Here is a 21,351-nt window from a genome sequence, read left to right as displayed (position 1 = left end):
AGTAAGAAACGCATTGCCATTAATCCCCCCTCAAAATACTCCCCTTGCTTCAAACACGCTTATCCCAGTGTCCTTCCCACTTTCTGAAGCAATTCTGAAAGTCCTCCTCTGTGAGTGTCTTTACTCAGACTGTCATGGCTTCCTTGAGGCTTGAATCCATTCAAAAGCCCCTTGCTAATCATTTTGACCTTGGGGGAGAGTTAGAAGTCATATAGTATCAGATCTAGTGAATAAGATGGATCAAGACACACCATTGTAATGGCTTTATTTGACAGGAATTGTAATAAACATTTAAGGTAATCATAAAATACTGTAAGTGTTTACATAAAAAAGTTTATTACAGTAAAAGATGCATTGCAATTAATCATCCTCAAAGGATCCCCCTCACTTCAAGCACACATAATTCTCAGCAAAATGTCTTTTATTATAATGAGCTTTTTAAAAATTTTGTTTTAAAGAGAATAACAAAAAAGAACAGTAGTGAAATACCAAAAACATAGACAAAAACAAAACAAAGCAAAAACAATAAAGATGATACAGGGTTTCAGAACAAAATGATGGGAATTATCAGTGGTTGTTATATTATATATTATATGTAATGAGCTTTTTAAAATTTGAACATTCATTGTATCTTTCAACTACCCCTTGTAAGTAAATCAAGGGAGGAAAGAAGGAAAGGAGAGGGTGGAGGGAAGAGAATAAAGGAAAGATAGCTGGTCTGTTGTGTCCTTACTTAACCTGTAGAGCTCAGCTCATAGAAATCTTCTGTAATGCTGCCTAAAGTAATATCAGCAAGATCTTCCTGTTCTGAGAGTTCCAAATGGTCACTGTCTACTGCACAAGATTTAGCACTTCTTGATACATATTAAATCTCTGCTGCATAACATTAACTTTTTTTTTTTTGTCTTTTTGAGACAGGGTCTTGCTATGCAGTTCAGGCTGGCCTTGATCTCACTTTGTGGCCCAGGCTGGTCTCAAACTAGCAACAGTCCTCCTGCCTCGGCCTCCCAAGTGCTGGAAACATTAACTTTTATAGAATATCAGGCTCTGTATTTGTTTTAATACAGTTTATTTTATTCATTTCCATTCTATACACCAATATATAAAATGCACAGAAATTATATACACATAATTTTTGACACAGAGTTTGCAACTCATTTTATAGATGAAGAAACTTGACTTGAAATTGGAATGACTTATCAAAGTATAAATAGTTTTAACATTTAGAATTGAGGAACTTGTAAACAACAACTTGGTAACTTGGTATATCCATAATGACATAGTTCTTACTCATCCTTTGCAAGGGAACTGAAACCCTGCCTGTGTCACTTGCCCTAGGACCTGGGTGGCTAGAGCAGCCTCTGGTTGGAGCAGTGCAGCAGAGGGAGAGATAAAGAGGAAAATGCGTGTTGATTCCTAAAGGACTTTCCGAGAAACTACATTGTTCACAAAAGAGGGTATCCAAGTATATTAGTTAGGGTTCTTCAGAGGAACAGCATCCATACTTAATAGATGTATTGTCATACAAGGGTTCATTAGGTAGGCTTACATGATCAGAAAAAGAAAAATCCCAATGGTAATCTGTGCCATCAGAGGTGAAAGAGTACAAAATGGCCATTTGTGTGCTAGAGAGCTAGAGGATCCAGCAGCAATCAAAGGTTGAAGGCTTGGAAACTCATTGTGGAGTGACTGTGTGAGTCTGGGTTGGAAGGCTAAAGAGTGTGTACTAGAAGGTTGGAGAAACTGTAGATCAACATCCAAAAGCAATGGTGAAGACCAAAGCTCCTACAAAAGTGAAATCCTTTCTTCTTCTTTCCCGTTTCATTCTGCTTATGCTATAAATCTCTTGGTTGGTGTCACCCAAATGTGTGGCTCTTCTCTTTTCAGTTTGATAGTCTACATGTCAGCCATCCACAGGCACACTCATAATTTAGTAATATTCTGCTAGTCAGTGGCGGTGAACCTATACCATAACTGGTTGTTTGCTACCATTGAAAGATTTAACAGGTTCACCATCACTGTGCTAGGCAATTTTTTACTCAAGTCAAATTGACATAACACGAACAACCACCACACCAAGTCTGTTGAGCACAGAGCTTAGAAGTATAAGTCTGGTCAACAAATATTTTAAAGCAATATCATAAAAAATGGCAATAGCAAATAATACCTGCAATTTGCCTTTAATAAGTTTATATCTAACTATTTATCAATTTATTTTTGCTAATTCTCAAATGTATACATGCTAAGTACTAATTTAACTACACATTAACCATCTAAGTGTAAGTTTGGAGTTCTTCTAATCCACAAATCTTTTCTAAACGCCATTGTCAGTATTGGTTATTGCCCTTCTTTGGCCTCTCATTATTTAAGGTATGTGATTCTTTCTTCTCCAGCCCTAGGCTCTTCCATGAAACTTGGATATTGTTCCACAGAGTGAATACCTACTGTCCCAGATTCACTGTAATTCTCTGTATGGTATTTTTCATAGTCTATCTCTGAACCACACACATATATCACATACACAATGCACTGATGACTTGGGAAATGGTGTAAGGAGCCATGAACCAAGGAATTCACATGGTTTTTAAAAGCAGAAGAAGGCAAGGAACTAAATACCACCTTAGAACCATCAAAAGTAACAGATCCCTGCCAACCTTTTGCTTTCAACTCAATGAAATTCTTTCCTCTAGGTGCCATGAAGTTGATGGCTTTCCTCTGCCATACTCCTCAGCCATGATGTTTTTGCCTTGTAACCAACTGATCGTAGACTAAAATGGTGCATCAAGTAAACTTGTCCTCCTCCAAACTGTGTATGTCAGGTATTTGGTTCCAGTGATGGAAAGCTGATTAATCCATCAATGAGATTTTCAAAACTTTGAAGTCTTCTTGTTATTTAGTTAGGAGAGAATTTTAGGACTTTGGCTGAATTATAAAAAGAAGTAACACTGAAGAATTTTCTTGAGTGTCACTTAATTTTTTGTTTATTTATGAACATGGTCAATATATAAAGGGTAATGCATCAAGTCCACATACGTCCCTCTACCAGTTGTGCATATTTACTCCTTCATAGCTTTACTGGGCTTGACCCCATGTTTAGAATTCCCATCGCTTCTTGCCTTTTATTCTTGTCATTGCTGCCTAGAACAAAGAGCAGGAGTGTTTTACTGTGCTTTTACATTAGAACTTATCAGGGAATGTTTCCAAGAAATCCCAAGGCTATCCTCAAGGTTGCATTTAAAGTATTTACTGATGATTGCAGGAAGTGAGCTCACCACAGAAACTGGAGAAGAATAAGAGATTGGTATACTTGCAACAATTCCATAATAGTCATTCAAATTCACGGTCGTGAATAATTGTCTCTAATAAAGTAGTAAAAATTATAATGGAAAAATAAAAATGCTTGTAAGTCTGAGCAAAAGAAAAAAATCTGGCCTCATTTCTGGTAAAGAGGGACACATTTTTCATCTCTGCTTTTCTACTCATTATATTATGTCTTACAAATTCAATAATCTGAAAGTCAGCTTTTTCCATCATATTAAGAACCCATCAATGAACTATGGCTTTGCATTACTCAGGGATTATGTTTAATAAGAATTTGCTTATAAAAAAGAGAAATGATGAAGCAGCTTTGACCTTTAAACTCTTTATGTCTGGTTTGGACTCTGAGTTCATACTCATCTAAAAGGAATATTTTGGCACAGAAATAAACTGAAATTTGAACACATTTTTCCTTCTGTTTAACAGTTCACACATTTCTCTCCTCTGAAATGACTTCATGTCTTCCTTCTGTACTTACAGAGTATATGCTGTGGAGGCCTGGATAAAGTGTCACGTTCTCAAAGGGAAACCAAACAGGCTGTGGAAGGTATAAAGATATTAGTTATCCCGACTTCTGCTGGAGTCCTAAGACTCTGTTCTTTGAGATTTTACTCAGGGACAATATTTCTCTTTGTGCTTTCCTAAGTGCTATTTTGGGTTTTCTCTGCAAAGAAATCACTGCTCTTTCCATCATTTTCAGACACGATAACTTGAAGCTTATAAGAATGAGGTGACTCACCCCAATAACGGATGGCTAAAGTGCTCTGAGGCCAAATTGAAACTGCTGATCTAATTCAGGCTCCTCATTCTCTCAACAGCAAGACTAAATGAAGAAAAGTGAAATTTCCCCCAAATTATTCTGTGCCTTAGAATGGAAGGAAGTATCAGGATGCAAATGCCGGATCTTGACTGTCAGTGGGTTTTCAATACTGAGGGCAAAGAATATAACTATTTAGAAGAATAAAGAAGTGTAGGTGTCATCTCATTGCTATCTTGTACTGTGTATTCAGCAGCATTGCGTTTAGCTTGGGACACTTATTCATTTCAGTTAATTGAATGATAGTACCAACCATCAAACCTAATAACTGATAAAACTGCATAAGCATGGATTCTGATGTTACTGACTTATTGAAGAACTCAAAACACTCTAGTATACACATCCATGCACTTTATGCTCATTCAAATATATTTTCAGAGTTTCAAAAAAATACTATATATAACAAGAAATGAAATTAAATATTTACCCCATACCCTCAATGCCAGTACTCTAGGTAGATACAATTTCTGTTAGCAATCATTCTACTTTATTCCAGATGTAGTTTGTTCGTATTTATAAATACACATAGTATTGGTGTTATAAAATATAATGATAGCACAGCATGCATATATTCTATGAGTTTCTTCCTCGCATTTTACCATAGCCATCTGTGTTGGTATTTCATATTTACTGCATGCTTTTCCAATATGAAGAAATAAAGTGAACCTATTAAATATCTACCTATTATAAGTTATGTCACTGGAAAAACTTAAAGAATTGAAAACTAATGCCCGGTGCATTTGATAAGCTTTCTACTTACATATATATCTTAAGTTAATCAACTCAGACTTAGTGATAATAATAAGAATTTGTGAAGTCAGGAGACTAAGATTTGAATGTTTCTATGTCTGCCAACACTAGGCAAGTTCCTGAGATACAATTTCCTTTTTTGTAACATGGGAATGGCAATACTTAGCTCACTGGCACTTTTGCAAGATCTAAATGAAATACCACATGGGAAGTTCTTGGCACAAAGAAGTGTGCATGAAATACTAGTTAATTCCTCTACTTCCCACACATGGTGGGTTTGTCCCTTCCTATCAGGCAATGAACTATAAGAAATAAGTGTCATTTCCCTTACATTTATTTAGAGGAACTAGAGTGAGAGTTGGAATATCCAGGTCTACCTCCTGTCTGTCCAAATGTTGTCCAATTCCCAAGTCATTCAACAATCAGAACGAGAATCAGTAATCCCTGGGTAGTCTTTGACTTTGCATTGTTTCTTATTTGCATGACATTCTCTGATCAGTGCACCCAGTTTAATTTTCATAAGAATTATTATAATCATTTCTTGCATAAACCTCTAAAACCCTCCAAATTCCTTCTTTTTTTAATCGTATCACTCACTAGGCAAAGCACCAAATTTTAGATCCAGTTTTCTCCAACTCTAATTTAATATATATGCAGCTAAAGGTGACTACATGGGGGACCATTATATGCACATACCCCTGGTGACTGTGAACTTCAGATGGACCATAGAACACCTCAAAACTCCCTTTCTTTTCCTAATCATTCTATTACTCACATAAACATTAATTACACTATCTCTTCTTTTCTCAAACTATAAGCATCCACTTCTCTGATCCTTACTCCTATACGCTCTTTTAATTAAAAAGCAGAAGCAATCACAAAAGTAATTCCACAAGATATTACTGTTGCTTCACCTTCCTGCCAGTATCAGTAGCCGTATTCCATTGTGGCCCTCTTCTTGCCATATTTGAATCCATTCACCCTTCCATTTTAACTATTAAAGATACCCACCCTTCCTAGTTAAGGACATAACTGACATTATCTACTCATTGACTTTTACATCACTAGTTTTTCTGGTTCTACTAGAATATTGCCCCAAAGTAACACTACCATCAAACATGCCTATCTCTTCACACTGCAAAGGATATATTCATCTTATTCTTTTCACTACCACTTGTCTTCACCAATTCTTCTATGCTCATACTTTAAACCCAATCTGGTAAGGTTCACACCATCACTTTTCCTCAAACTTTTCCTGTCAATTCACCAAGGACTGCTGTGTTGTTGGATCTAAAGACTGTGTTCTAAAGTACATCTTATTTTGTCTTTTAGGGATGTTTGAACAGTTAATCCTCCTACCTTTTGGTTTTTCTCTGGTACCGGGAACCGAACTCACGACCTCGCGCTTGCAAGGCAGGCGCTTTGCCGCTGAGCTAAATCCCCAGCCCCAATCCTCCTACCTTTAACATCATCTGTACTTAGCTTTCAGGTTGCTACATAGTTATATCCTTCTGCCACACACACCATCCCCTTTCTCTTCACTTTGTCTCCTTCTCCTTTTCTGTATTATCTTCATCCCTTAACAACAGACTGCACCAAGATCAACCTCCTGATGACCTCTTTTGTCTGCACCTACACTCTATGAGATCTTACTTAGTTGCAAGGCCTCTAGTCTTCAAATATCATACCATTTGATAGTGGCAACTCCTAAAGTTCACTTCTTGGCCCTTTTATTTACAAAGCAGATATTTCTCCTTAATACCAGACTTCCATATACAGTGACCTACTAAAACCCGTAATTTTACATCTACTGATTTACTCACATATTACAAGTCTAACTATGAGCTCTTCATCTCTGCCATCATGACCACTTTCCAGGTTTTACCTACCTCAATTAATACCCACCCCAATCTTCTAGTTATTCAGAATGATAACATTGGAATAATTCTAATTTATTTTGTTTTTAATTACTCAACAAGTGCTATTTCTCAGTAAATCATGTCAGTGTTACCTTTAAAATACATCCAGAAACTAATAACTCCATACACTACTGCTATCGACCTGGGGCAACTCTTTTCTTCTGCTCCTGATAGCACTCTGTCTACTCTCTTTTTTGCTATTGCCCCATATTGACTATTTTCATGAGTTGCATGAGTGATACTTATGAAACATGAAAGATATTGTTTCCATTTGTTCAAACACTCTGAAAGTCTGAGCATAAACCAATTTGTTCAGTGGCTTAAGATTGCTATGAGAAACAGTGAGTTTTTAAATTTCCAATCAAAAGATTTTTTTTCCAACCAGAAGAGCTGGAGAAGAGTCTCTGTAAAAATGGAGCTCTTGGTTTGTCTTTTAAAATGGTATTCTTACTGGGTGTGGTGGCTCATGCCTATAGTCCCAGCACTCTGGAGGCTGAGGGAGGAGAATCTTTGCAAGTTCAAGACCAGCCTGGGCTACAAAGTGAGTTCAAGTCCAGCCTGAACTGCACAGAGAAACTCTGTTTTAAGAAGACAAAAAAAATGGCATTCTTTGGAAAATATGTGCATTCATTGAAGGTAAAGAAATAATAAATATAAAGGCTCTAAAGAAGAACTATAGTGTATTTGAATTTTTAAGGAAATAATGAATTTTTTATTTTAAATATAGTAGTAAAAAAAAGAACAATAGCAACATACCAACATCACAGACATAAACAAAACAAAGCAAGAATATCAAAAGTGATACACGGTTTTAAAACAAAATGATAGGAATTAACAGTGGTTGTTATATTACATACTTTTATCTTCAACTACTTTGCTCAGATTACCAGATGCAAGAATGGAAGATTGTTCAAACCTTAAAGAGAATAACAAAATAATTATTAAATAAAACATGAGAGATAATACAGAGTTTCACTAGAGAAGATGGTAGGAATTCACCAATGGTTGTTCCATTATGTATTGTTGTCCTCAAATCAGTTGCTCATATTACCAGATATAAGCATGCAAAATTGGTCAAAATATAAAAAATTTTAAGCATTCACTATTCCTTTCAATATACCATCAGACTTCAGCAGTACAGTTATCCCAGCTATTCTTCTATATACATATGACTTTAAAGCCATGAATGATTTATGAGGAGCCAAGAAGATGAATAGATTTGAACTAGATTATGAAAGATCATATAAAGTGTTCTTGTTTAGCTTTGGTTGACATAAACGTACTGGAGAAACTCTGATTCTCCAAGGAATGATATAATCAAAACTGTGCAAAGTAGCTTGAAAGCAGAATGTCAACCAAAGCTGTGTGTAGATACCAGAGAGAATACTTGCACAACAGTAAAGATTAGGGGGGATGTGCAAAGGAATGAAGATGAGGCAGTAGGTCATTGTGTGCAACATATGAGGAAATTTTGATGATAGCTGGAATCTGAGCCTTGGTTTAGGACTGAGTGAGTGGCTGAGAGAATCTGTTTGAATATTCCTAGAAATGGACCCTTGTCTTCTAACCTACAAAAGGTGCAGTTGGATGGTAGAGCAGAAGGTAAGATGAATTGTCTATGCATTCTCCTACCCTGTTACTTTGTAAAAATGTATTGAGTATACTTTATCTGAAATCCTTGGGCCCAGAAGTGTTCCAGACTTCAGATTCTTTTTAATTTTGGAATATTTGCATAGACATAAGAAGATATTATGGGAATGGGACATAGGTATGAATGTGAAGTTAATTTATGTTTCATATGCACCTCACACACATAGGCTGAAGGTAACTTTATACAATACTGCTATTGCATCTGCATTTTGACTGTGGTCTATCCCATAAGGTCAAGAATGGAATTTTCCACTTGAGTCATCCTGTCAGTGCTTAAAATGTTTTGGTTTGGGATTCTAGATTAGGGATGTTAAAACCATAGTTAAAAACTCTTTACAGTTGTTCCTCTTTTCACTGATGCTTACACATAGAGGAATTCACATCAGAAGCCTATTTTTCTGACTTTGTGCCAATAAACTCAGTGCATCTATGTGCTGTGAAGTCCAGCAGAGATATCCGATAATAGAATTGGCATATGAGATTTAAGGGGTGAGGTGAGTGATGGGTTGGAGGAGTTGAAGATGGCTTCATTTTCTGACGTTCTAACATCTTAGTCCATTATTTTTAGGAAATCTTCTTTTATTCTTGGCCTAGACAGGTTTTGTCCACAAAATATTATCCAGGAAACATAACTGGTTATGTACCTAGAAATTGTCATTTAATATATTTTTAATATAAAATAGATGTGTTGTGCTGTACAGAACTTGTAACTTTGCTCAAGTTATGATACATTATGCCTGTCACTGTCTTCCCATCTCTCAGCACCATTACCTTGTTACGGAAGATCAGATTAACCAGGCAGAAGATGTTTCCCTTAGAAAATCACAAAGGCCAGGGGCTGGGAATTTAGCTCAGTGGCAAAGCGCCTGCCCGGCAAGCGCAAGGTCGTGAGTTCGGTTCCCGGTACCGGAGAAAAACAAAAAACAAAAAACAAAAAAACGAAAATCACAAAGGCCACTGCTAATTTCCATTCTTTTCTGTTGTACCACCAAAAAAAATTGTAAACATTTTGTGGCTATGCAAGAAGACCTGTCTCACAAATAATATAGTTCTTAAGATAGTTGAAAATTTTATTTAAAAAAAACTCATTCAAAATATTCACCTGAAATTTGCTTTATTACTTGAAAGATAGAATATCATTAATATGCTAATAGTCACTTGTTATTTTTAGGAATTCATTCTGTTTGGTTGTCATTTTTACTCCTTAGGTCTTTATTGAGAAAAATAATATACAAAAAGTGTACATGCACAGCACATATAGTTTGATGAGGTTAGGCATATGTATACATCTATGATGCCATCTATACAATCAAAGTAAAAAACATGTCTATAACTTACAAAGCTTTCCTGGTGTCTCTGCTTCTTTTGTAGTAAGAAGTTAACATGAGATCTGCCTTCTTAGTAAAATTTTAAGTTCACAGGTAATATTCTTAGGTATAGGCACTATGTAGTACAGAATATCGATAGATTGTATTCTCCTGTATAACTATAACTTTGCACTCTGGAATAACTTCTCATTCTAGCCCCAACAACCATCCTCTATTTTCTATTTCCTTCAGCAATTTTAAATGTTTCCATACAGCTGGAGACAGGCAGTGTCTGCCCTGCTGTGACGGCCATCTTTCCCTTAGCATCATCTCTGGCAGGTCTGCCCTCCGCATCACAAATGGTAGGTTTTCCTTCTTTTTAAAGAATGGGTAATATTCTGTCTATATTCTATGTAAAATATAACATTTTATATATCCATTAATCTGTCAAAAGTGACCTGGATTTTTTTCATGTCTTGACTATTGTGAATAATGTTACAATAAGCATGCCAGACATGTTCTTGAAGGGGCTGGGGGTTTGGCTCAGCAGCAAAGCGCCTGCCTGGCAAGCGCAAGGTCATGAGTTCGGTCCCTGGTACTGGAGAAAAACCAAAAAAAAAAAAAAAAAAAAAAAAACCAGACGTCTTCTTGAGATCTTGATTTCAATTCTTTTGGATGTGCATCAAGGAATGGAACTCAGGATAATACAAAAGCAGGCTTTTAAATTTTTTTGCAAAATCTTCATACTGTTTTCCATAGGGTTTACACAATTTTTATATTCCCACCAAAAGTACATTTTCCTTTGTGTCTGTCAACAGTTGTCATATAAATGGTATGTGGTAGCCTTTTTAACAAGTGTAAAGTAATATCTTATTGTGGTTTTGGTTTGCATATCTTTGATGATTGGTGATAATGATCACTTTTCCTTGTATCTGTCTGCTTTTGTGTGTGATCTTTTGATAAAAGCCTATTTAAGTCTCTGCTCATTTTTAAACCAAGTTATTGGGTAATTTTCTGTTTCTATTGAGCTTCTTATATATATTTTTATATATTAACCCTTTTCTTCACCTGCTTTCTGATGTTGTAAGAGAATATCAGAGACTCAGCTATTTGTAAAACATAAGTTCATTTATCTCAACGTTCTGGAGCCTGGGACATTCAAGATCGGGCATCTGTATCTGGCATGGGCCTCGTGCTGAGTCATCACGCAGCAGATGGTCTCACGCGGTGGGAGTGTGCTTGGGAAGACATGCAAAATGCATGTGAAAGAGACAAAACCATAAGTGGTGAGTTTGCTTTATAACAACTTCTTCTCATGATAATGATTGCAGTCCTGTGACAGTGAGAACCACTCACTCCCTTGTAGGCCAAATCCCTCTTACAGGTCCCACTATTTCTCAGTACTGTTAAATTGGGAACTGAACCTCAGCTTCAGAATATGTAGTGACAAACCAAGCCATAACAACAGGTATCTAGTCTGAAAATATTTTCTTCCATTTGGCAGGATTCTTTTCACTCTACTGAAACTCTACTTTATTTCACTCCTGTGCTGTGCACAAGGTTTAGTCTGATGCAGTCCCATGTCTGTTTTTAATTCCAGTTCTCTTGGACACTAAACCTTTTTAAGAGGTTATTTGTCTTATATCCAATAACTTCCTCCTCCACATTTCAATCAATGTTTATTTTGAAATCTTTCCAGTGAGTCTGTGCCCCCAGCCGTGTTACAGAAGATTGCCTCAAAAGCATCCTGTACATATAGAATGCTTTCCTTCTCATCTTGTTGGCAACCCTGGCCATGTGTGCGACCTCAGACCAGACTTTTCTCACTCCATGCATGAACCAATGCACCTGCCAAGACTTGAGTACAATTGTTATCATCATGGGCTTGTATTTGCACTCCTTGACTGTTCTCTGGTGCCGTAAGTTTGTTCTTCTCTTCTATTTTCTCTTCTAAAGTACAATCATGTGATCAACTGGCCAGTGCCAGGCATAGTATCTGTAGTATGTCAATGTACGTGGTGCCTTAAAGATGTTCATAAATACTTGTTGCATAAGTCAACAAGTAAACAAATGTTCTTTTTCTCTTTTATGGTCCATACAGATTGTCATTATCAGCACACACATAGGGCCTTGATCACAATAAATTATCCATGTATGCCAATGAATGCTGTATAAACAACAAGACCAGGATGAGAAAACCATGAGGAATCATAGTGAATAGTATACGTGCCTCATTAAGAAGTAAGAAGCTTACCATAAAATGATTGTACCAGTTAACACACCAGCATCTATGATTCAGAAAGCACTGTGCTAGGTTCTCGGCTGGAAAGAAACAGATGGTATGCTGATATCAGGTACTTTGAAATAAGATTTAAAAAGGCCAATACACTGTGTGGAGGAAACCACAAGGACTGGTAGTGTGCCTTGAAGCTAGTAACTATGCGTGTTCTTGACCATGACTGTACCTTGGCTCTGGGAGAAAGAGGGAACCAGAATCCATAAAGAAAGAAACATGTTTGGAGATGAGGGATTCAGCAGGAGGTGATGCCAGACACAGAAGGGAAGACCTCTGGAGGAGACATTGAACTGAGCTGTAAGAATACTTTTTCCAGGAAAGTATGAAATTAGGAAGTGTGATGCCTCCAGTTCTGCATTTGTTTCTCAAGATTGCTTTGGTCATCGCAGGACCTTCGCGTTTTTGTGCAAATTCTAGAATTATTTTCCTCTATTTTTATGAAAAATGCCATTACAATGTTTCTAGAGACTGAATTGAATCTGCATGTCATTTTGGGCATTAGAGATATGTTAGCAATATTAATTGTCCCAATCTATGAACACAATATATTTCCATGTATTGATGTCTTCTTCAATTTATTTTATGAAGTGTTTATAGTTTTATGGCAAATGTCTTCCATTTCCTTTATTAATTTTATTCCTGAGTATTTTATTTTTAATGCTATTACAAATAGGATTGTTTTCTTCATTTCATTTTAAGGTAGATTCCTACAGATGTAAATAAACACAACTGATTTTGTATGTTGATTTTGTATGTTTAACTTGACTGAATTCATGTTTTATTCACAGTATCCTGGACATGGAAGCGATGCAAAGGACCATCAGTGGACAAGTGAATAAAGAAGTTGTGGTACACACACGTCACACACGCACACTGCTCAGCATTTAAAAAGATACTGACGGTTGTAACGATATAGACAAAGCCAGGCCCCTCCCTTCTACTTTCTCTTTTTTAACAAAGTGTATTGGTACAGTTTAGATATGCATAATGAGCACATTCATCCTGTGGAATTTGTACCTATACATGGTATATCTGATTCCTTCTTTTTACCCATTCCCTTCCCCTCTCTTCAGCCCCTCTTCCCTCCCTCCTTATTTTCAAAGCTTTTTTCCATTTAATCCCTTCTCATTTTCTTCATTTACCTCCTGTCCCTCTCTGAATTCCCCTTTCCTTTTGAACAATTACTTCCTATTTCAAAATATCTATTATAGATTTTGGTTTTCATTTACAATTTTGGTTTCTCACACCAGACAGACAATGCAATATTTACACATATGTTTGTGATTTATTTCCCTTAAGAGTATGGCCTCAAGGTTCATCCATTTAGCTATAAACATCTCAAATTTATCCTTCTTTATGACTGAGTAGTACTCTATTGTATAAAAATACCACATCTTTTTTTCTGCCCATTTGTCAGTTGGTGGGCATTTGGATTCCTTCCAAGATTTAGCTATTACTAAATAGCTATATACATGGGTGTGAATGTATTGCTGTGGTATGATACTTTTAACTCTTTTTGGCACTTACCAAGAACGGGAATAGATGGGTCAAATGAGACCGCTAACCCTAGTTTATTTAGGAATCTCCGCACTGATTTCCACAGTGGTTTCACCAGTCTACACTGCCACCAATAGTGGAGAAGTGTTCCTCTTTCTCCACAGCCCCACCACCATTTGTTATTGGTTGATTTTTTTAAATAACAGCCATTCTTTCTGGAGTGAAATGGAATCTCAGTGTTGTTTTAATTTGCAACTCTCAAATGATCAGTAATGTTGTACATTTTTCATGTATTTATTTGCCATTTATACTTCTTCTGAGAAGTATCTATTCATTTCAGATTCCCTCCTTTCTATTTTTATATTGTCTATTTTTTCTTCAGATTCCTCATAAGAGAGAAATATGTGACAATTTTCTTTCTGATTTTACTTAACAGGATGCCCTCTAGACAAAGAATAAATGTTTCAAGGATAGTAGCCAAGAATTTCCCAAAATTAATGCAAAAAAAAAAAAAAAAAAGGATTCCAAAAATGTCAGAAAAAATCTCAGCAGAATACTTGTAAATACATCATGGTCAAGCTGCTATACATCCCAGAGTAAGATAAACAGAACAAAAAAAAATGTTAGCTATAGAAAAATGAAGAATGACAGCAAACTTCTCAGTCAACATTTTGCAAGCCAAAACATGGAAGGCATATTCATAACGCTAAAAAGGAAAAACAAACTTACAAATACACACAAAATCCTATCAACTGAGAAGGTTATTCCAATTTGAAAGATTTTGAAAAAGTTTCATAAATAACCACGAAATATAGACTGTTTGGGACAAGTGAATGTCAAGAGGTTTCATTTCCTGAATCTTTTTACTATTAGACATCACAGGATAAATTTTAAAGATAAAAGGAATAATATCCAGTATTTGACGAAGAGTAGAACAAATGTGAAAAGCGTACAGAAACATGTAAGTGGTCCTTTTCTCATTTCATTCTATCTGAAGAATAATTACATATAAGACAGAAGGAGCATATGCTGAAATGTATTAAAAATGTGACATAAACTAATATATGGCAATAATAACACAAAGGCGGAAGGAAAAGGAGCAGAATCTTACATTACGTGCATAGTGGTAAAATATGATTTGAAGTTGACTCCGATAAATCAAAGACATTTATTGCAAACCTCTGTAATCCATTAAGAAAAGAAGTGTAGCGAGTAATCCACTAATTATTTCCGGGCTATTTTAATCACAGCAAAGCTGTCAGATGATGGCCCAGTGGGTGAGCAGTTCCGCTGCCCCCAGGTGAGTAGTTCCAACTGCACAGGTTCTAGCAGGTCCCACAGGATCAAGGCCCATTGTGCACAGCATCGTCCTGATCACAGTGTGCAATTATCTGTTCTGCTCATTCTCTCTGCTTCCTTTCCTAGGTTTTTTTCCCCTATGGCTCCTTGTCTATGACCAGAGGGAAAAATGTCCTAAAAGGGTCCAAGCAAATAGCTTCCCTGTGTATAAATAATTGCAGAAGTGCTTATTCTGGTTAGGATCCTGAGCATAATTGAGGCAGTTACTGAGAAATAGCGTCACGATTAGTCATCAGCATTATCCTTGCCTCTAGCCTGCTGGAAATGGCCTTTATCTCCATGATAATATATTCTGTCTTGTAGGGAACACTGTTCTTGAATGACTCATCTCATTTTTTGTCTCTTCAGGGATGGAAGGTAATTACTAATACTTTATTTCTATGAGACAAACATGTTGTATATCTTTAGAGACTTCATCCTTGTCTTTGGGGCTTCAGCAGAGTCAAAAATTAAATTATAGTCCATTTTTAAGTACTATAGAATATGAGGGAAGACAAAAGCAAAACCTTAGGTGTGCCTTTTGTTCCCCCTAAAGAAGACTTGTTTTTTATTAAATGTGAAAAAGATATGACCCTCCTGCCCCCAAGTAAATCACACATATAGCCAGACATTCCATGGCAAGCACCAAAGATGCCCAATGTATCTTATAGACATGTAAATATGGTTATTCCATGTGCACAGCATTTATCACCTTTTTCCAAGTGCAAACTATGCTTAATTGGGTATAAATTGATCTTGGCAGGAAGATACGTACATACCATCATCATTTTTTGTGGAAACTTCAGTAGGCCCCTACTGGGTGCGGCCTGTGTCACTTAGCCAACTTTTCAGGGCTGGAAAGGTAGGTAGTTCCTAATTTGGACTATCATGATTAACAGTCCTGAGTAAATAAAAATATAAAATCTTTCCTTTACAAGCTATTGGATCTCACATAATGTAAGTATGTATGTGTAAGGCATTACTATTTAATAAAGTCCCTCTGGGGTTAATTCCTGCAGGTTGTATATGAGCCTCACTGACTTGGTCTTCCTGCCTCCATTCCTTCAATTGCAGCTCCTTGTATTTGCCAGAATAAGCACCCAAGCAAATGAGAATCTCTCACCTTCTTACAATCCCTCATCATCTCCTCAGCAGTCAGGAAGAAAATCCTGTGCCCCTCAGGAAGCAAACCCAGCTCCACCTGTGCTCTGGTGCCAGCTGCTCGTGAGCTCCCTCAGCTGCTGTCACACCCAGCAGTCAGTGATTTAGGGTAAAACCCAGTTTTGTCTTGGAGGTCTGGAAGTCTGCTGTGGGCCACACTGTACTGAGAGCAGGGTGTGGGTAGCAGGGGGCGTCCTCAGGCAGCACTGTGGAGACCTGCTTTCCTGCTTTGTAGAGCTCCCAGCGACACCTGCATTTCCCTTCATCACCCTTCATCCAGAGCCAACAGGGCAGTAGAGCTCCCTCTGTCCCCCATCCTACTCCACCCCCACCTGTCTCACATATAAGGGTCCTTCTGGCTACACCGAGCCCACGCAGATACTGCACAATAATCTCCCTATCTCCAACCCAGTATAATCACGTTTACAAAAGCCCTCTGTCATGCAAAGGTATTTGCAGGCCTTAAAAGTTACAATGTGAGGACATGGGTATCATTTTTTTTTTTTGAGGGGGGGCATTTTCTGTCTTTCATATCTGCTCACCTGTTAAGCATTACTCTTTCTTCTCTTCCTTTCTCATTCTGCACTACAGTCATTCTGTACAGTGTGGGGTCCTCAAAAGACTCCTTAATCTCACCCCCAGGTCAGGAATCCACACTGGTGGTTCCAGAAACCTAGGACTCCTTCTCTCTTTGCACAGGGTGATTCTTTCTTCTGCTTCAAGACAGCTGAGGTACATTTTTTCCATGAAATCTTGCAGGTCACCCTGATGTCCCCTAATGTAACACTCTTTTAGTTCACATAGCTGAACTTCATCCTTTTAGGTAGTTACTGCAGTGTTCCATAACCTTCCTTTCTGGTGTTTCAGAGCTCTGGGAGGGGGACTGTCTTATTGATCTATATACAATGAAAAGAGAAGAAACTTCAATAGTTTGACCACCAAGCTTGTCATCATACCTAATCCCAGGCGCTGGGTAATGTTATTGTTTCCCATACAAGACAGGAGTGAAACGTTGTCATAAAGGGTGCATGATTTACTAAAAGAGGGACAGGCTAGCAAGGGGCAGAGTCAGAATCTGAGCCCTGTCTCTCTGATTCCACCCCCACTGCTCAAATTCTATCTGAAATCAGAAGAAAGGTGAAAGCATTCCTCACTTTTTTCTGGCTCACTTGGTCCAAATGCCTGGCAGTAAATCACACTCTAACAATTTCTTCTAAGGCTGCTGGGATAAAAAAGTAAAATAAAATATAAAACCAAAAAAAAAAAAAAAAAAACCCTGAAAACAAGATCATCTTCCTGAGAGAAGATACTTTGAATGTTGTTAGATCATGGTCATTTCAAAGGCCATAGAAGCCTGATTTGTATTCCGTCTCCAGGGAAAAAGTTACATTCTGTGGGCTTGTGAGACACACACCTGTGCTAAACCTAGCAAAGGATACAGTATGTAACACACTTCCATAGACCTACCACATTTTCCCCAAAGCACCAGGAATATTTAAACACAAGGAGAGAGTACCACAGACTTCCAGTTCTGAAGCAACTATGCATCAATTGATCATAGATGAGTCAGATGACAGGTTTCTGGCTATTTCTTGATTAGACTGGAATGTCCTTCCACTGTAGCCAGAGAGGATGCCACCTTTGTGTCTCCTACCTTCCCCATTGCCCCTCACTCTTGAGGGACACTGGAGATCTGCTGCCACCACCTCTTTTTGCCTGGCTGGTCCTTTGACCAAGTACTAGCTGTCTAAGCAGTTAAAGGATCTAGAACATTCTGATAAGAACAGATACTACACTTGATCTTAGCCAAAAGGCCGAGAAGCGATGAGTCCTTGAGTGATCAGCATTGCATGTCTCTATCTGTTTTCATGAGAAACCACTTTGAAGATATCAATATGTAATACAACAAGCATTGTTAATTTCCTACCACTTTGTTTGTAACTCTGTGTTGTCTGTACTGTTCTTTTGCTACTTTGTAAAAGGTTGTCTGTCTGTTAATGTTTTCCTCCTTTTATTTTTAAAATAAAAACAAACAGAAAACCAAAACATCTATTCAGAGGTGGTTTTCAATCCTGGCTGCTGTTAGAGGTAGTGAGGGGGTTTTGTAACTGAAACATGTCTTAGGTACATCTCAGTGGGTCTGGTTCAAGACAGCTGACAGTAGAGTCACAGACGCTAACCAGAGTTTCCAGAACTCCTGAGGTGATTTTGATGTGCACCCGGCATAAGAAGCATCATCAAAAATAGCAAGGAGGTAGCTTTCACTGCGACCAGAGTATGGTTATATCAGTACTGCTCACTGAATCAAAAGGAGATTTCTAGTTCAACTCGGATTTCTGCTTTGCTTTTCTGAAGCTGGAGGCTATAAATTTACTATCTTTACTAGCCCCACCTTCCCAGCACATACATACCCAGTGGTTCTCAGTCTCTGTAGAGTTGGAGAATCCTAGTTCTAATTTTTACCCTCTTCTTTTTTATATGGGGAAACCAAAGGTGCAAAAACTGCAAAGAGCTGATGTAAAATATCAGTCAGCACATGGGATTTCATCCAATGTAGCTTGAGACGTGATCTATCTCTCATTTCTCTGGGCTAGTCAAGGGAACAGAAAATTAAGCATAAATGCCTGGAGTCCACTACAAAATTAAGTAAAAATTAATAGAAATGTAAACAAAATGATGAAGTCAATAAAACTTAAGCAATATTAATGGGAGAAATTAAATTGTTTTACCAATACAAAAAATCCCTTTCCAACTTGAAACACTACAGAAACATAGTAATGACCTTTAAAGAGGAAAATTATTTTGACTTTGGCATATTTGACTTTTTGCTGTGCGACTTCCTCTTTTCACTACCTTTCTAACTCCTAATATTTAAACATACAAGCATACACATATAGATGCTGTAACTTCCCATGAAACCTGTTTTGTTTTACTTGACCTAGCACAAACACTTCACTCACATACCAAGGCTTCTGTTTTTTTGCTCGTTAACCTGAAAAAATAAAATCAGTATCAGTAGACATTTTGTGCCAGTGGAGTCACAGACGCCAACCTATGTATCTGGTGCTGTACTGAGTGATGGTTCATGAGAATAAGGTGAGCCCAAATCCTTATTTTTCCATAATTGTTACAACAAATTTATACAAGCTCTCTCTCTGTCTCTGTCTCTGTCTCTCTCTCATAAAGTTGAGCATTTTTAACAAGTTAATCAAGCCTTAGTTAACGAAATGCCTATTTTTGCTACATAAAATAAACATATGTTAAAATGAGATTTCCCAAGAATGAGAACAACTTAAGTCACTTTGCCTTCATTTTTTTGTTTTGTTTTGTGGTTTTTTGTACCAGGAATTGAACTTAGGACCTTGTGCTTGCCAGGTAGGTGCTGTGCTGCTGAGCTACATGCCTGACTGCCTTCATTTTTATATCTATACATAGGGATACTTATTTCTTTGCATTTCTAGGTCATTACTTTTTTCTCTGGTTTGACTGAATGGAGAATTTGAGGATCAGCTTCTTATACTGAATCACAATAGACAATCAAAACATGCCATCAAAATGCATATTTTGCCTACCTTGTGTCTATTTCATGGTCTACCATTCAATAGACCTGAAAAACTATTTTTCAATCAGTACTATAATATCATTCATTTTCATGATGCATCGTCCTCTAGTATTATGCCTATTGGACTTGATACAAACATGTTCTCTTATTAGTTATTTTTCTGTGTTCCACCTCGTGATTCATTGACATTTATGGAGATTTCTTCACACTATTCCAGTAGTCCCTGTTGATTTGTTCATTTCTTACATCATCATGAAGACACACCTTCACATACATATACATTTATAAAAAAATTTCCATTTTGTAGTCACATCCATTTTTTTGTCATTTTTATGATTCATTTATGCCTATGAAATTTACTCAAACTTCTTTTCATATAAATTTATATTTCATGTTATTTCTATACTCTTTATAGATGAAGGTTTTCTCTCTCTGTGATTAATTTACTTAGAAGTTGAATGAATGGATGGGAGATATAGCTCAGCCATATAGCGCCTGCCTGGCAAGCATGAGGTCCTGGTTTGATTCCTTATACCCACAAAACAAAACAAAACAAAGCAAAACAGAACAAAACAAAAAAGTATCAAAAAATAAGAAGTTGAATGAATGCATACCTGAATTTTCCTTGAACAGAACTTCAAGATATTATTAACAAATGATTATTTTTAAATTTGAATTTCTGCTGGGCATGGTGGTGCACAGCTGTAATCCCAGAATTTAGGAGGCTGAGGTAGGAGAATCACCATAAGTTCTAGGCCAGACAGGCCTTTGTAAGTGAGACCCTGTCTCAAAACAAACAAATAAACAAAAAAAAAATTAACTGTTACCCTTCCATACTAAAGTTTAAGCAATAAACCATCTTTTTCTGTTGTATTTTCCATCTTGTCTGTCAGCATGAGTGTTCAAATTGTTTGAAGTTTACAGTAAATGTGCTATATGAGAAAACAGACCCTCTTCCACAGATTTTTCACGAAAGTGTCTTGAATATTATATTATGTTTACTTTTTCCAGTGTACTTTAGGTCACTTTGCCAAATATTATAAAATCATACTAATTGTTGGGCTTGAACTATATTTGTTATAAATTAAGTTGGCACACATTATAATTTTCCCAGAATGGAATTAGCTTCCCCAGGAAAAATGGACTAGCGCTCCATTTATTTTCAAATCTTTATGTATTTTCAAACAATGTTCTTCTCCATTGGTCACTAGAGCTGTTTATTGATGTTGTTGCTCATATGCAGATAACACTTTAATGATATCAAAGAGAAAAGGTGCAGACACATTGGGAATAAAAATTAAACAATAAAGCTTATGTTATCCAAACTTCTTGAGGTTTCCTCCACAGCACACCTATCTTCATTACTGTTCCTTTTACTTGTAGACACTTGAAAATGATAAACATACACTTCTGAGAATATTAGAACCTCAAGAACTTTCATTGCATTTTGTAATCTAATCATCACAGCTAGTCTTACTAACCTTCAGTGACAATATTTTTCTTACCCAGGTCCTCTCCCTCTCTGCAGGCCCCTGAGTGTTTTCCAGTGGGTCCTAGCCTTCCTTGTGGCCCTGTGATGAGTCTGCTAGAAACTTTTCAGTAGCTTTACAACATCCACAATTTCTTGCCTCTCTCCCGCTTGGTCCTTGACAATAGCCTTGCTTTCTGCTTCTCGGCAGGGGACCTCACGATGTTTTGATAATAATTCAGCATGACTCGGACCTTGGCAGTGAAGG

The 21,351-nt window shown here is 37.1% G+C and overlaps 1 long non-coding RNA gene across 1 annotated transcript in view; it reads right to left on the bottom strand.

The window, feature by feature from the left end:
- Positions 1-1,190: 1,190 nt before the first annotated feature.
- Positions 1,191-21,351, bottom strand: part of LOC106150023 — a 36,586-nt gene continuing 16,425 nt past the window's right edge. The window contains exons 2-5 of the long non-coding RNA XR_001236547.1: positions 21,121-21,337; positions 20,230-20,397; positions 18,465-18,643; positions 1,191-3,138 (exon numbers count right to left, since the gene is read on the bottom strand). This is a non-coding gene — a long non-coding RNA (uncharacterized LOC106150023). The remainder of the gene's footprint in view (positions 3,139-18,464; positions 18,644-20,229; positions 20,398-21,120; positions 21,338-21,351) is intronic.

The sequence above is a fragment of the Chinchilla lanigera genome, unplaced genomic scaffold (assembly GCF_000276665.1).
Source record: "Chinchilla lanigera isolate Chin_1 unplaced genomic scaffold, ChiLan1.0 scaffold00060, whole genome shotgun sequence".
NCBI lineage: Eukaryota > Metazoa > Chordata > Mammalia > Rodentia > Chinchillidae > Chinchilla > Chinchilla lanigera.
This window is presented reverse-complemented; position numbering and strand designations above follow the sequence as displayed.